The sequence below is a fragment of the Acipenser ruthenus genome, chromosome 26 (assembly GCF_902713425.1).
Source record: "Acipenser ruthenus chromosome 26, fAciRut3.2 maternal haplotype, whole genome shotgun sequence".
In the NCBI taxonomy this organism is placed as follows: Eukaryota; Metazoa; Chordata; class Actinopteri; order Acipenseriformes; family Acipenseridae; genus Acipenser; species Acipenser ruthenus.
Window position 1 is genome coordinate 19,953,586 of NC_081214.1, and position 15,892 is coordinate 19,969,477.

The window sequence follows — 15,892 nt, forward strand, 5'->3', positions numbered from 1 at the left end:
CAGATGGTGAGGTGATGAGATGGTCATTTACAGATGGTGAGGTAATCTAATGAATGAGAGAGAGATACTTAGGCACTCTAATTTCCTGATCTAATATTATACAGGAAATAAATCAACAAAAGAATACACCATTATAAAAAAAGCCTTTAAATACAACCGAAAACATGCATGTGCATGTTATTATAAATAGCAATATGCTTTGAGAACAGAAAACTTGCATGTGCCAGTAATATAATACGTGAGGCGTGTGGCTCAACATAGGGCACCAGGGTTATTAATCTATCAATAAATATCTGAAGCTTGCAACATAAGCCATGTTGCTCAATAATCAATTATTCAGCTGACTATGCGTTTTGATAGCTTTAGTAAGTGACTGTTGGTGGCTTTTACTGTGAACATGACATTCTTTAAAGTGGAACTCTGTTTTCCTTTCAGAAGAAAGGCAGTTAAAAGGCGACACGCTTCAGTTTTATCTGATCGCAGCAGAAGACACTGATGTCTGCAGCCATGAGCAAGGCACATAGAGCTCATGAAGCAGGAGAGCTCCATTTTCCAGAACAGACAGAGACGAGCTGCTCACACCTTAAGTAAAAGCATTTTGAATATGAATATCTTCCTTCTCTAAATGATGCGCACGTTCTAGATCTTTTTATTTATTTATTTATTTATTTATCTTTCCACATTGAAGGCAGCCAAGATAAGGGCTTGAGATAGATGGATAGACAGATGCAGAACTGCCAATATTTTCATTAAACCTTCCCCCCCCCCCCGATCCTGATTGACAACAGACTGAGACAATGAGGACCTCACAAGGACAGTAAGAAAAAAAAAATTAGAATACAGGACGCCTTTTTGTATTTAGGTGCCTCTAGCAAATCAGATAACTATAACTTGTGATTTTTCTATTTATTTATACCAGGACTATGAATTTGTTTTAGTCATAACGTTTTATACATTACTGAGGAAAAATGTATGGCAAGAGTATCCAAAGCTCTGGTAGTAGAACACACAAAACAATGGTCCAATATTTTGTCATCAGGCAGTTAGCTTTTAAAAGCCATAAAAAAAAATGGATCCAAATGTTAAAAATAGCGATTGACTATTCAGAAAATTGTAGCAGCTCAATAGCGTAGAACTTTGTTTCTGTCTTAACTACTATAGTGGTAAAACTAGCAAATAAGTGGCCACTAAATGTATGCTACATAAATATGATTATAAACATTTCAACTTCAGACCTACTTCTAAGCCATTGCACTAATAAAAGTGTAATCCTGGCATACTTTTAAGGATCCATTTTTATAACTAACCCCCTTTTATAGATAACACCTTTATAAGGCTGATCCCTTTAATCTAACCTGGCTATTTTTTTGTTTGTTTGTTTTTTTACATAAAGTGTTTTCGCCATATTATTACAGTGAACTGGTATATCATTTTTTTATATTTCAAATAACTTACTAGAATACAGAATCTTTGCGTTTAGTTTATGGGACCAAATCTAATAACAGTTTATCAGTAATATAATCAAAATCAAGTGCAGCAGATTGCTAGAGCCTACCAAAAGACGAAAAGCAAAACGCAAGTTTGCACATTTCTTTTTTTACCTACTAAATTTCTGGGAAAAGTTTAGCATGTTTATAAATAATCAATGGAGAGAGCCAGGGAATCTGTTCTGTGGCTGGGCGTAGGAAAGGGGATGATCGCTACTGTTTACAGAGCAAAGAGCTCCATACATCCTACGGGTGGAAATGTTTGGAAGGCCTGGGTCTGCAGACCAGTTTTCCAAAAAATAACACTTCATGTGAAAATACATCTTCCACAACCTTAATCTCTGAAACACAAAGGAGGACACGTTTACATTGGCATGTTCTGCAATTTACATCTATGACCAAAAGTTTTGCATCACCTAGAATTTTAGGTTTGAGACAATTAAAACATAAAAAAAATTCAAGAGACATATTATTGTAATTCTACAAATACAAAATCACACAACTTTATCCCATGTATGTGGCCAAGTGGCCCAGGGTTCCTTCTCTTAAATAGCACATATCTGTATACTATTTTATATGGAAACTCAAACTGTACTGCACACCTTGTATGTAACACACAACCCATATAGAACGTACTGAAAATCTCAAAATAAATGCAAATTATGGTAGCTTTGTAAGTCACGCGACATAAAAGCTGTGTTTAAAAGGGTCATCCTCAGCTTACATATGGATGCTGGAATCCATTTTATTAGTATTTATTCATATCTCTTCTTATTCTTCAGTGAATACATGCTACTATAGTGCATGATCCTTTCATACTAAATTAATGGTTAAAAATCTTTGGTATAAAAAATATGTTGACAAGGATTTTATTCCTAGATTCTGGTTGGCTATTTTTTTTTTTTTCCGTGCCGCCTTGGGAAATATCAGCTCCAGTGTTGGAGAATATAAACAACATGAATACGTTTTAGTGCCACTGTTGGCTTGCCCTCTCTGTGGACCTGCTGTTACAACTGTTGTTATCTGCCAAATCAAAGTCATTAAGTGGGAGACCGACTGTGGTTTGAGACAGAACATACACATTTTTAATGACACCCTGTGTCTTGCAATGTAAACCTGACACATTCCAAGGGGAACCAGACTTCAAGCGCATGAACGACAGAACGCTGAGCCGGTGCAAAAACAAATCTGCTTTCAGTTACCAAGAATGAGGAGAACTTGAATGAAGATTGGATTGTGAAACATTTATTACCAGAAACAAATGTATTTAATGTTTAGCAACTATAGGTTTAAAGCATGTTTATTGGTGAAATATATTTCTGTTATATGTTGCTCCTGCACACAGATTCCTGTTGCATGATGCAGGAGTAGTCAATACAAGGTGGAGCAGAGCTGTGCAGCATTGTGCGAGGATGCCATTCTAAAGAATGCCACATGTTGCATTATATAAGGCTCCATCTATGTACCAATGCCAGGTCACACTTGCAAGAAGGCCTTATTTAGGTACAATAGTAAGTTACCACTGTACAGTATTACTGATTTGCTTTAATTCTGTGAGCTTCCAGTGGATTTCGTAGGGTTTCTTCAGGAAAACAGGGTATACAAGTATGTTTGTGTCTGTGCTGAGATCCAATAGAATTACAGAGAATGCCAGCCACTGCTGATCGTATGAGAATGCAACCAGTGACCAGCAGGATATAATTTGGCATTGCCAATGTGCTGATCCACCTGGAAGCATGCACTTGGAAGACAGTGAATAGTTTAAAAGCTGTACATCAGCAATAGCTCCCTCGGAAGCTAAATGTTTGCCAAATCCCACCATTGGAAGGATCAGCAAGGCGTTGGGAACAGGACACTGGGTTCCTGATGACATCCGGCGGAAATGTAGCCTTACTTGATTTATTCCAGTGTGTGTGAATGAGGACACAAGCAGTGCTTGGTCAAAATATTATAAATCTAAATGTGGAGACTTTCAGGATAGGTGGATGCTTCCTTTTCATAAAATCCAGACCAGTGGGGCTCTGCTAAATATAGGTGTGTGTGAGAGTTCTGAAATATCAGTTATCTTCATTATTGTATTCTTGTTTAGAATCACTTTTTAGACACATTTTCTGTCTCAGTCTTCACATCCTGGTGACTTTTTAAAAAAGCACACCTCTGGCCTCCCAAACACATCAGAGTACAGTTGGTACAACAGAGTGTAACCATTAATGTGTTCCTCTGTAACACTCTGCCCCAGTGGATGTGAGGAATATCACATTTATTCTAAGTGGTATTTAATAGGTATAAGGAAGGTTAGGGTACCTAGAGATATGTAATATTTGTTGGGGAGCCTTGTTGGAGCCTGTGAATAGGATGACGTCACCGGTCAGGCTGTATTTAACCAGTAATAGACTCAAACACACGAAAGCTGCAGGCTTAAAACACACTTTTGAGCAAATTAAATAGATATAATAAACAAAACAAAACAGGCAGGCACAAGGGCCAAACAAGGGCTTTCACCCTGCTGTGCTGCCACACACCTTCACTAATAATAATAAAAATACACAATACATTTAAATAATAATAATACCTTTGAACGGTTTCTATCACTGTATTTTTGAAGATACATGATTGCACCACTCACTTTGTAACCTCTAATGTGATTAATAGGCACCCGATGTTTTCTCTGCTCACTATCGTACTATGATTTAAAACATTTGGGATTCAATTATTGTGACTTTGAAATCTCTGTGTTAAGACAACTGTCAGTTTGTCAACTTCATAAGAACATTTTAGGTGCTTGCTGTGTAGGCCAATACCATATTCTCTGCAGTGTTTCTGGTGCTTGTTTAAAGGAAATGTCTATATAGAATCATGCATACTGGACATAGATATGGACAGGCGATGGTGGAAGCAAAGGGTAGGTCTACTGTGACCTGCTGCTGAAAGGTTTGAACTCTTTCTAGTCTAGCTAGAAGAAGTGAGGAGTGAAGAACATGCCTTTGTTAAAATAAGGAAACCACTCTGAAATTTCTCTTTACCAATGACAGCCTTAGACCGAGAAGCACTGAAAAGACAAGGCAACATTCAGGAAACCTTTTCTGGCAACTCATTTCCTTGAGTTTACATGTGGACCATGGGTAAAGCCATGAGTCTCGAGACACAGGCAGGAAGATATTTTGGAGTTTTTGAAATGTTACCTTCTTTGGTGGGGGAGGGAGAGTAGATTTATAAGGACTTTCCACAATTACTACATCACAAAACCAACCAAAACCTTCAAGTCGTGTGAGGTATACCAGTACATCTCAAATCCAAAACCCAGGCCCCGACAAATTCTCCCTGCTCCACAGTACATCTGGCATAGCTCACTAGCTCTCTGCAAATAACAGGAAACAAACCCATCATGACTCACATGTCTGTTTAAATACCAAAGTATACATTTCAACCCAAAATGTCCATGATTGAGATGGATGAAATACATTTGCACAGCTCCCCTTAAAGTGAAGAGGAGGAACGCAGCAGTTAAGCATGCTAGCCAGATACGCTAGAGCAGCACAGTAGACCATCGCACGTTTCTTCCATGGGGACGGATGCTATTTTCAGATTGTTTTTGTGGGTCCTTATTCTTGGCAGCTAATCGCCCCAGCTGAGCCAGTATCAGTGAAATATTATAATAAATACCCCCCCCCCCCAGCTCTTCTCCAGATGGGACCTGTTGCTGGTAACACTGATTTCACAGCATTCAAGCCCCAAGATCAAGGCTAACACAGGCACCATTGCTTCTGAGCACAATGCTATTCCTGTTTCCAAGCGCATTCATATAATTTATTGCTTATACTGTATATATATTAGACTGCGTCTGGCAAGTACATGTGTTTTTTTTTATCTTCAGAAAAAAAGAATAAAAAAATCTGAATAGAATGTTATTTATATTCAAGTTCTATTTTAAGACATTATATATAAAAAAAAGTGCACTTTAAACTAAACTCCATTTCTGTTGGCTTTTTTTCACCCCATTTCTTTGACAGGACTTGATTTGTTTCTTTTTATATTAATTTGGGATTTCTAGCTTGAATTACCAGAAATCACAAGACTGGTATAATAATAGAACTAAATCTAATATTAAAATGGGCATCTGTTATAAGATAATTATACAACGTGGTGGGTTTCAAAATGGCAAGACCAAAAGTTCTGTTTTTGATAATAGCCTGAAGCAGAAAGCTTTTCATAAAACATACCTAGGGCTTCTGATTTCCTGTGTTTTACTCCGACCTTTCTACTCTCCTTTAAGAATTCAATTGATACCTGTTAGCCCATTCGTGTAGCTCAATTACAACTCAGAAATGTGTCAATAGTAAAATGGATTTAATTAACTTTTTTTTTTTAATTAAACTAAATGGGTTTTTAAATTTCAAAGGCTGAATTAGTTTTTTGCAAGCAGAACATACAATGAGATCAACATGTTAATAAGTGACTCGTCTTTAGTAAAGCTATAATGAAAAAAAGTATTTTATGCTGGACGCACTTACAGTTGTTATGTAAATGTATTCACTTCTGCTTTTAAGTGAAAAAGCCTTATGATTAAAAAAATCAATTTAGTTGTTTCACAGAAAAAAAAAAATTTTAAATCAATGTATAATCAATTAGCGCTTTTCTCAGTTGTGCTTGAGATACACGAATGGCTTCCCAGGTATCAACTGATTTTTTAAAAGGAGAGTAGAAAAGTCAGGGTAAAATAAAACAAATCAGTTTGAAAAGTTTTTGCTATTGTTTCTTTAAAATTGTAAATCTGCAAATGTTTGGGACAGATCATGAATTAAATGTGATAACTAATGGTTAAAAGAGTCTGGCTCTGATTTACTAGAGCATGAGTCGATTAGGGTTGTGCGGGACGCTTTGTGCTATTCATCATGCTTTAACATAAGGGAGATGGGAAGTGATGAGAATAGGGGCTGTATGAGCAGGAATTGATTAAGATGATTGGGTTGGATTTGGCTTGATACTGTACAATACTTTCTGGTTTACTTCCTTTGAGAGAAATCAAACTAATACAATTATTACATTTAAACAAGAAAAAAGGCTAAATTAACAAGTACTGAAATTGGTATGGGAATTTTGCATTGGTCACCAGTATGTAGCGTAGGTCAGTTTCAGGACGGGCAGCCAGCCTCGCTTGCAGTGTGTGTGTAATCACCAGTTCATGCCCATCCTCTGCCCTGTTTTATTGGTGCCATGACTCGGATCCCAAAGATCACCCTGTTACACATCTGCTATGCGTTTCTATGCTCAACCATGGTTTTGGTTTTACAAAGCTTTAACATATTGGTTACTGATTCACAAATTTGCTCATGCCGACACTATTCTACTTCACACTTACTATATTGTGTTATTTCCTGCAATACAATACACTTTCATAAAGCCATAAGTAAGGCTTAAAGATGAAACATGTCTGCCTGATTTCGGGTCAGACTTGACTGTGATCGGACTTGACCTTGGCTCATGTTGACTGCGGTTCATATTTACTCAGGCTGCGTTGGGGCTTCTTGCAGAGATCCTTCACATAATCACACTCCCACTCCCTGTGCAGAGAGTAATTTAAACACATCACTCACCGTGTTTATAACGTGCATCCTGTGTATAATGCACACGGTAGAGCAGTCACACCTCTTGTACATTGTACCATATTATACAGTATAGAATGCTATTACCAGAGTATGCTTCATACCTAAAGGTATATTAAAATGCGCAACCCATATATAATAACCAAAGCCATGGATTACAAACATCTTTTCTATCTTTTAGAACTAAACCATTCAAACCAATAATTAACAATAAGTATTTGTAAGGGTCTGCTATTGAAGTGGTAACATGATCCACTTCACTGCCAGCGGCAACAACATGGAACATCTCTCGTTGTGTTTGATTATTTCCTGGAAAAAAGATTGTCAGAATCATTTCTATTCTCATGCAGAAGCCCTCAACACAGCTGATACAGTACTATGTTACTACAATGGATCACCAGTGTATTTTTGTTTATAGCATTGTAGAACCTTTGGAGGGATATTCTAGTGTCACTGCTGCATTGCAGATCACTGGCAAGTGAATAAAATAGTGACACAGTACACCTTACTTTGCTCTTTAATGCATTTGTACAGTATGTACAAATACATTAAAGAGCAAAGGAGGTTGTGTGGTCCAGTGGTTAAAGAAAAGGGCTTGCAACCAGGAGGTCCCCGGTTCAAATCCCACCTCAACCACTGACTCATTGTGTGACCCTGAGCAAGTCACTTAACCTCCTTGTGCTCCGTCTTTTGGGTGAGACGTAATTGTAAGTGACTCTGCAGCTGATGCATAGTTCACACACCCTAGTCTCTGTAAGTCGCCTTGGATAAAGGCGTCTGCTAAATAAACAAATAATAATAATGTGTGTTTCCAGCTGATCTCCCACTAAACAACATGATTCAATTCTAATTCTCTCCAGTCACAATACAAAAGTATTTGCATTAAGCAGCAACACCAGAATAAGGTTTTTTAAAGCAGCTTTAATCCAGCCTTTCACCTCAACAGCTGCAAATGAAACAAATGAGAATTAAAGTCACACCAAAAGCTTCACTTCTTGCTAACGTACACAAATACAGTATGTGCATTCATTACTGTATAGAGTGAGAGATGGTACCTTCCTGTCCTTATAATCGCACTGAGTGACCTTCAATGCCTCAAACTCAGTAACTGAACTGTGCTAGAAGTGAACACTTCAAGGGCTTATATTTTCAGACTTTTTGTTTATACTATTGAAAAGTTAATTGGATTGTTTTTTTCTTGTATTGGCTAAAAGAAACGTCTGGAGTTTTGATGTATTGAGGAATCCGGATAACTGCTCAAAACAAACAGTACAGATAGGAATCTCAATGCATGCTGTACCTTCAATGCAACAAAATACGTCAAGTGCACGAAGAACAGGGGTGAGTGACCTCAAAACAAGTACGTCAGTAACCCCTGTTACAGGAGTCAATTCAAAATAAAACGATCGGTATGATGTATTTAGCAGTAGTATATAATATGACATGGCAAATGAAGAGATTCCCAAGATAGCATGACATATCTATGAACAGAGGTTCATGCACCTTCATGTAGTATATCCATGATATTGTGTTACTCAATAACTTCAGCAGTAATGTGGTGTTCTTTTACTTAATCTTGTTTCAGGAGGTGTTTATCATTCACAACTTGAAGTCAGAAACCCTATACATGTGTAAGATTCAATGCACACTAGTACGGCAATTAGTATTGTTATTCTATGGGGCTAACCATTTCTAAACTGCGGTAGCTAGCACAGAGCTTATTTCATAATGTTCCACTAGTAATAGTATACCATCCCTTACAGAAACGTGCATAAAATACCATTGGGATGCTATCATATAAATCGGTGTATTAACCTGAGGGCATATCATTGCTATCAAAATATGAGAATCTATTGCAGCTTCCTTCTTCTACCCTGAGTAGAGAGCGATTGCCATTGTGGTGCCACTGGATAACCATTGAAGATGTTCTGGAAAACTTTTTTCTAGCAAGGAATTAATGGATTATACAAAACTGAAATGGAGCATGTCATTGATAATAGCATGTGCCGAATTAGCCCTGGCACCAACACCCCCAACTTCAACAATTGCTGCTTAGTTTCTCGTTTGGAATATTTTAGTGGAGTTTCTGTTTTTGTGTCTTACAAAGCAAAGACGTGTACCTAATTGGAATTTGTATTTTCAAAGCGTTTACTTGTCTTTCATTATCAAAATGAAAAACAGACAATTGACAGAAGCTTTTTACATTTTGTTTACTATAATTGTTAGTTCTCGTTTTGTAACCCTTGGAGATATGACTCATGGCATGTTGGCAGCAGCTTCAGAGATGATTTTATTTAAATAGAGCCCGCATTTAAAAAAAAAAAAAGAAGCAGGAGAAAGGACTTTAAAATTAACAAAATTGCACAAGTGGACCATGGAATATGGCAATAGACAAGTTCATTTCTGCAAATATACCTAATCGTAATTCCATTAAAAGGTGAAACTCCTCCCATGGTTTCATATTTGGCCGTCACTTTTCTAATCTTATGGGTCCTTCTGATATTGGTTAAGAAAGCCCTGTCAAATTGTTTGTGAATTAACTTTATAAAAATGTATTTTAGTATTACTATAGATACTACTGTTGAGTGATTTCTAGTTATAGATGATAAAACAGAAGCATGCATGCAGCGAAGTGCATTCCAGAGAGGGTTGCAATGATGGTATATGTGTAGGGGGTAGAGTTTGAACAGAAAGGAGTTTGGAAATACATCCCAGACACCCACTAGAATAAAGACACCTCAAACTGTCCTCCTCTGATGCTACTATGAGTGGCTGACCTTTACAAATCTGTCTCTCCCTAACTCTTACCTGGTTTTGACTTAGTCATGGCTACTTAAGATACTACAAATGTCAGCCACGTGCCCTGCTTTTTCATGGTACTGTCATTTATCTGTTATATATGTTTCTGGCAGGGGGTATTTGTGTTTAAATACAAAACAGCTGGTCTGAATTGGCCCGGTGTGCCTGAACATTTTTATTTGGTGTCATATTTTAAATGAATATGTTACAGCATGGGGACTGCAAAGAATACCAGTATTTCCAATGTTCATAATGAATTTCAAACACATCATACCAAAAAAAAATCTCTCTCATTATACAACACCCTGGGGATGTCAGTAGAGAATTAATATGCAAGGCAAGCACCTTTTAAAACAAGCAAAAAATGGTTGAGCTTTATTGTTGTAAGGAAATGGTGCATTTTGTGACTATACATTGCATTTAATTGCATTTAGTTGGCATTGACGATTGTTATTTACATGCTTGAGTTAAACAGGAGTCTTTGGCTGTGGGCCTCACTGTAATTGTACTTTTCATTTGTAAAGGACCTGCAATACATATTCATGAAAAAATGAAATGTAGCAGTTAATTAGAAAACTGTAGTGCCAACATCTACGAATGCTTTATCCAAACATTATCAGGCCATTTTAGAGGGTGAAGTACTTTTTTGGTAGGGAGCTGCTCAGACTAACCACAATGTATAAGTATTTTGCACATTTCCTTTGAGCATCAATTATAACTTTGCTTATTTTCACAGGCGAAATAAAAACAATTAATTGGAACAAATATTGCACCCCCACCGGTGCAGTGGTTTCCAGAAATGGAAGCCAAACAATTTGATTTTTTTATGCTATTCTCCTTTGATAGTTGTTTTCTGTTCTGTTCTAATCAAAACAAAAAAAGTGACAGTAACTTATTGTGCGAAGAATTTACAAAAACAAGGCTTCATGTCTATTAGTTATCATCTCTGTCCAGTTCTATTGTGTACACTAAAAGCTCAAGGGAAGGGAATACGAATCCTTGGGGTTTTTATTTACATGGAGGGAGAGCAGTTGAAATGTGTATAGAACTTATCTACTTTGTCTAATATTTACTGTAGTTTTTCATATGCTGCAACTTGAGCTATCAAATTGACCCACTTCTGAAAGATAGGTGGACTGGTTTGTTGCATATCCTTTAGAATTAGACCTTAACAAAAAATAGCCAATACAGACCATTTTTGTGACTTCGAAATGCACCCCACTTTATATTTATGCACACCTTTAAGACTGAAGGACTGATTCATCCGGGGTCTAGACGGCTCTAAAAACTATGGTCCCTAGTGTCTCAGTGTACCGCTAAAGTATCTTGGACAACCTGCAGAAAAACTAACACTAATAAAGTTTGACCTATGCCCTAACATAAGATTTCTCAGATTTATGTCTCTAACTGTTGGCTTAATTTGGGGATGTCAAAGAAATAAGATGAGCAAACAAGGCGAAAGTAAAGTCATTGTGTTCGATGCCGTCTGTCAACATTATATGCCTGTATATAGGTGATTAATGGCTTTCAATGACTAACTGTCTGCAAAAGCACAATCTGTTTTACAGTCTTAAAATGCCATACTCTTTCTAATGTGGAAAACAATGCCTTCTGGCAATGGAGAACATAATTAGTCAGAAGGGGATCTCTGAAGACATAAATTCTGTACACATTTAAAATGGTCTGCAGTATTGTTTTGCTGTTTTTTTGTTGTTTTATATTCTACTTTTTTTCTTCCTAATTGTTCCCTCTGTAACTGGGAGGGCACAAGGAAGCACCTCATTTTTTAATCGAATATCGGACAGGTAATAATCAACTTAAATAACTGCTTGCTGATGCATTGAGAACACTATTGTTCAAAAGAAAGAAGCAAAAAACAGACGGACAAAAGCCTTCAAATACAACTGAAAATGTGTGTTACTAATATATGAGGCTCCACATTTAGCACCAGGGTGAATAATCAATCAATGAATGGTTAATTGAGGCTTGCAAAAGAAAATCAATGGCGATCAATAATGGGTTCACTGAGACGTCTCTAAAATCAGTCCTTAAAATATTATGATTATTTTAAGGACTTAAATAAACTGCAGTAGGAGAAAACGCCGCTAGAAGTACACCGGCACTGCATAGTCAGATAATAGCACAGGCAACAGTGTGCAATCTGGCAGAACTTAATGCAAAGACCAATCATGAAACACTTATGCAATGAGGGTCTTATCTTTTTTTCTTGAAAAACGATTAAAGACAATGCTGTAGATTTTTTTTCAGTATCCCTGACAAAGTTAGATAATGCAAAAGCTTGGAGTTATGTCTTTCCATAATATTAGATTATTTTTTGCAAAAAGTTATAAGAAAACAATTGGAATTTGCACCATGTGTACCATGTTCCCTGTGCTGTGAATGTAGATTATGCAGGTGCCCTTCTTTGTGTTTCTAACACTTGTCTTGTGTCATATTCTTCGAAGGGGGTGTATATTGTTAACCAGAAGAAGAATTCCTCAATACCGGCAGTCACAAGCTTAGATTAGGAGACCTTTGTGTGACTGCATTAACAAGAGCGAGATGCAGTCAGTGATGAAGGCAAACCAGATTTAAAGACATTTCTTTCAAACTTATTTGATCATTAATCAGACCGATGCTTTTAAAGCTTTTCATTTTTTTAAAAGCTGGGAATTATTAAAGTCATAGGGACCAAAAAATAAATAGAGTTAAATACTTGGTGAGGACAGCAGCTAGAGCTGAGAGACTCGGAGCCTAGAGATCCTGGGGTTTATCTCAGACACAAAATAAACAAGATAATGCTGCTCTGGTGTTTCTGAATGAAGCTGGGCACAGAAAACTTAGATTACAACAGTAATGGAGCATGGCTGTTACTGGGACATAGTGGCACAACAAAGGCAAACAGTATAATTGAATTGCCCAAAGCCACCCCTTATATGAAGCCCTTCCACTGCCAGTTATGCCAAACAATGATAGTATTGTAAAGGCAATACTACAGCAGGGGTATTGAGTAGACGTTATGAAAACTGGGTGACTGGCAATCATGCAGGGTTATTAATACAATGGCCACTTTATACACCAAATGGTATTGCAATGGCAATGAGCTTGCCATATAACATGCACAGTACCAGTATTATACTGGTAAAATGTGGACGCTCTGTTTAAAGAGACTGAGTCGCTTGGCCTTGTTTCCACGTTGGAGGTATGGCTTTTTGGCCGCAAGTCTTCCATGAAGGCCACTTCTGAACAGACTTCTCCGGACAGTAGATGGGTGTACCAGGGTCCCACTGTTTTCTGCCAATTCTGAGCTGATGGCACTGCTGGACATCTTCCGATTGCGAAGGGAAGCATGATGTGTCTTTCATCTGCTGCAGTAAGTTTCCTTGGCCGACCACTGCGTCTACGGTCCTCAACGTTGCCCGTTTCTTTGTGCTTCTTCAAAGGAGCTTGGACAGCACATCTGGAAACTCCTGTCTGCCTTGAAATTTCTGCCCGGGAGAGACCTTGCTGATGCAGTATAACTACCTTGTGGCTTGTTGCTGCGCTCAGTCTTGCCATGGTGTATGACTTTTGACAGTAAACTGTCTTCAGCAACCTCACCTTGTTAGCTGAGTTTGGCTGTTCCTCACCCAGTTTTATTCCTCCTACACAGCTGTTTCTGTTTCAGTTAATGATTGTGTTTCAACCTACATATTGAATTGATGATCATTAGCACCTGTTTGGTATAATTGTTTAATCATACACCTGACTATATGCCTACAAAATCCCTGACTTTGTGCAAGTGTAGCTAGAAGAATTGATGCGGTTTTGAAGGCAAAGGGTGGTCACACCAAATATGGATTTGATTTAGATTTTTCTTCTGTTCACTCACTTTGCATTTAGTTAATTGATAAATATAATCTATTAACATGTCTATTTTCGAAAGCATTCTTACTTTATAGCATTTTTTCACACCTGCCTAAGACTTTTGCACAGTACTGTATATATATATATATATATATAGAAGCCCTGTAGATGTGTTCAGCTTGTCTGTAGATACTCCTGGAGCCATGGATGATCCTGGAGTCTCGATAACCTGCATGACTGATGCTGCCTAGCTGTATTTGATTGGGTAATGTCAAGTGTTCCCCTCCAATTGTCTGAACAGGCTTAGAGTTAGTAGAGGGTTATGACTTCTCCTCAGACCTGTGGGACTGCTTCCTATTCAGTCAAGGAAAAAAATCCAAAATGGCGCAACACAATGGCTGGAAACAGTGAAATTTATAAAACTCCACTTTAAAAATCGGCCAAACCATTAAATCGGCCACACCGCTAATAACTTGCCTGATTGAAAGCTTCCTGAATTAGAAAAAAATAAACTCTGTTTAAAAACCATACAAATGGCATCGGAAATTAAATTACAACTTAATTCAAGCCATCTGAATTTCTGCTTAATTTGTTTCAAGTCATTTTAAATTGTATTAATCCACGAGAAAATGTAAGCTAGTTCACCAGCTTTCTCCTTTCCACTGAGGAAACTTGATTTGGAGGGACAGGGACCCCTCTTGGGTGGTGTGGTATTGCATCCACTGGTAACACTAACAAGGCTTGGATTTTTGGGTGTATATCAACAAATCTTAAGACCTGTTTTTATCTAGTCCTGTAAGTCTTTCTGATTTGCTATTAAACTTGAGTACTCCAGCCCTTACTAGTACTGTGACTCATTGAGGACATGGGAACAGAATTGTTATATCTAGAACCTGAGTTAATTTATCTTGTGATCTCAACATAACACATTTCTACTTCATTTGTTCCACTGTCTTTAATGAGCCACCTTATATTAGAGATTTGTGCTACTAAGGTGTGACATCCAAATTGCGTACATTCAGAATTGCATTGCGTATGCAGCCAGGCACAGTTTAATGTGGCTGATCAGAAATGCAAAGTAAATTGCAAATTATTATGTTAAATGCCAAACCCTTTGAAACTTGTTAACAGGTTTCGTGGTGTTTCAATGGGGAGAACCTGAGTTTACTAAGAACAAATACGTTCCTCAGAGTATAAAAGGGGATTGATTTTTTACAGTATTTTTGGGCACTTGTACAAAATACATAAAAGTAAAGCCATAATCACAATAAAACAGTTTTTGTCAAAGCATTTTAAGAATGAATTCTTTAAGCACAGTCATGAGTTACTTATTAGAGCTCAGGATTAATTATCAGGGAAATACACGTATTATATACTTTAATAATTATGTTTAATAGCTAAATAATTACAAGGGGGACCCACATATAAATGAGTGTTCTGCTTCATTGAAATGAGAGTGAGAATATACTACAATACCATCGGAAGGTTAAAATTGTACACCAAAGACAAGTTGCTTTGTGCTTATGTGGTTAGATAGAGGAGGTTTAATAAATGGAAGTACATTTCCCTTATCAAAGCAATGGGATTTCCTTTGTTCACGATTCTCCATGGGGTATCAACATGATTCATATCTCTGTTCTCAATGAGAGTGTTCTGGTGAAGGTCATCCACTTTGACCCTTTTAAACCCCTTTATATAACTCTTAAATATTCCTTTCAATTGGTTGCCTTCACCACGTGTGGAAATTGTTCATTTCTCTCTTCACAATGGAGAAAGGAAGGAGAGAATGCTCACTTATCGCATGCATCTATAAATGAGACTCAATGTGAATGTAATCAAACTGTTTATTCCTCGAGTCGGAGCACATGAAGCGTTTTGGCAGAGTAGAAAACAAGCCACATTGTTCTGGCTCTAACCAGTTGGTTCAATATAAGTTTCACAATGTGTAATAAATGTCAGTGCTCATTATCACTGATCTCCTTTTCAACCCATTCTGTAGCTGTAGTGCCCTCAGGCAGCAGTTAGACTGGACAAGAAGTACTTCTTTCACAAGCTCTCCAAATGCATGCTCATATGCTCTCAGCCCATGTGTGCAATGTCACACATGCATGATTTGTACACTATTGGGATTTATGTTATACACAAAGGATTCTGTGT

The 15,892-nt window shown here is 37.4% G+C and overlaps 1 protein-coding gene across 2 annotated transcripts in view; it reads right to left on the reverse strand.

Moving 5' to 3' along the window:
* LOC117430294 (endothelin receptor type B-like) overlaps nucleotides 1-15,892 on the reverse strand; it is a 33,998-nt gene that overhangs the window by 17,613 nt on the left and 493 nt on the right. The gene's annotated exons all lie outside the window — the stretch shown is intronic.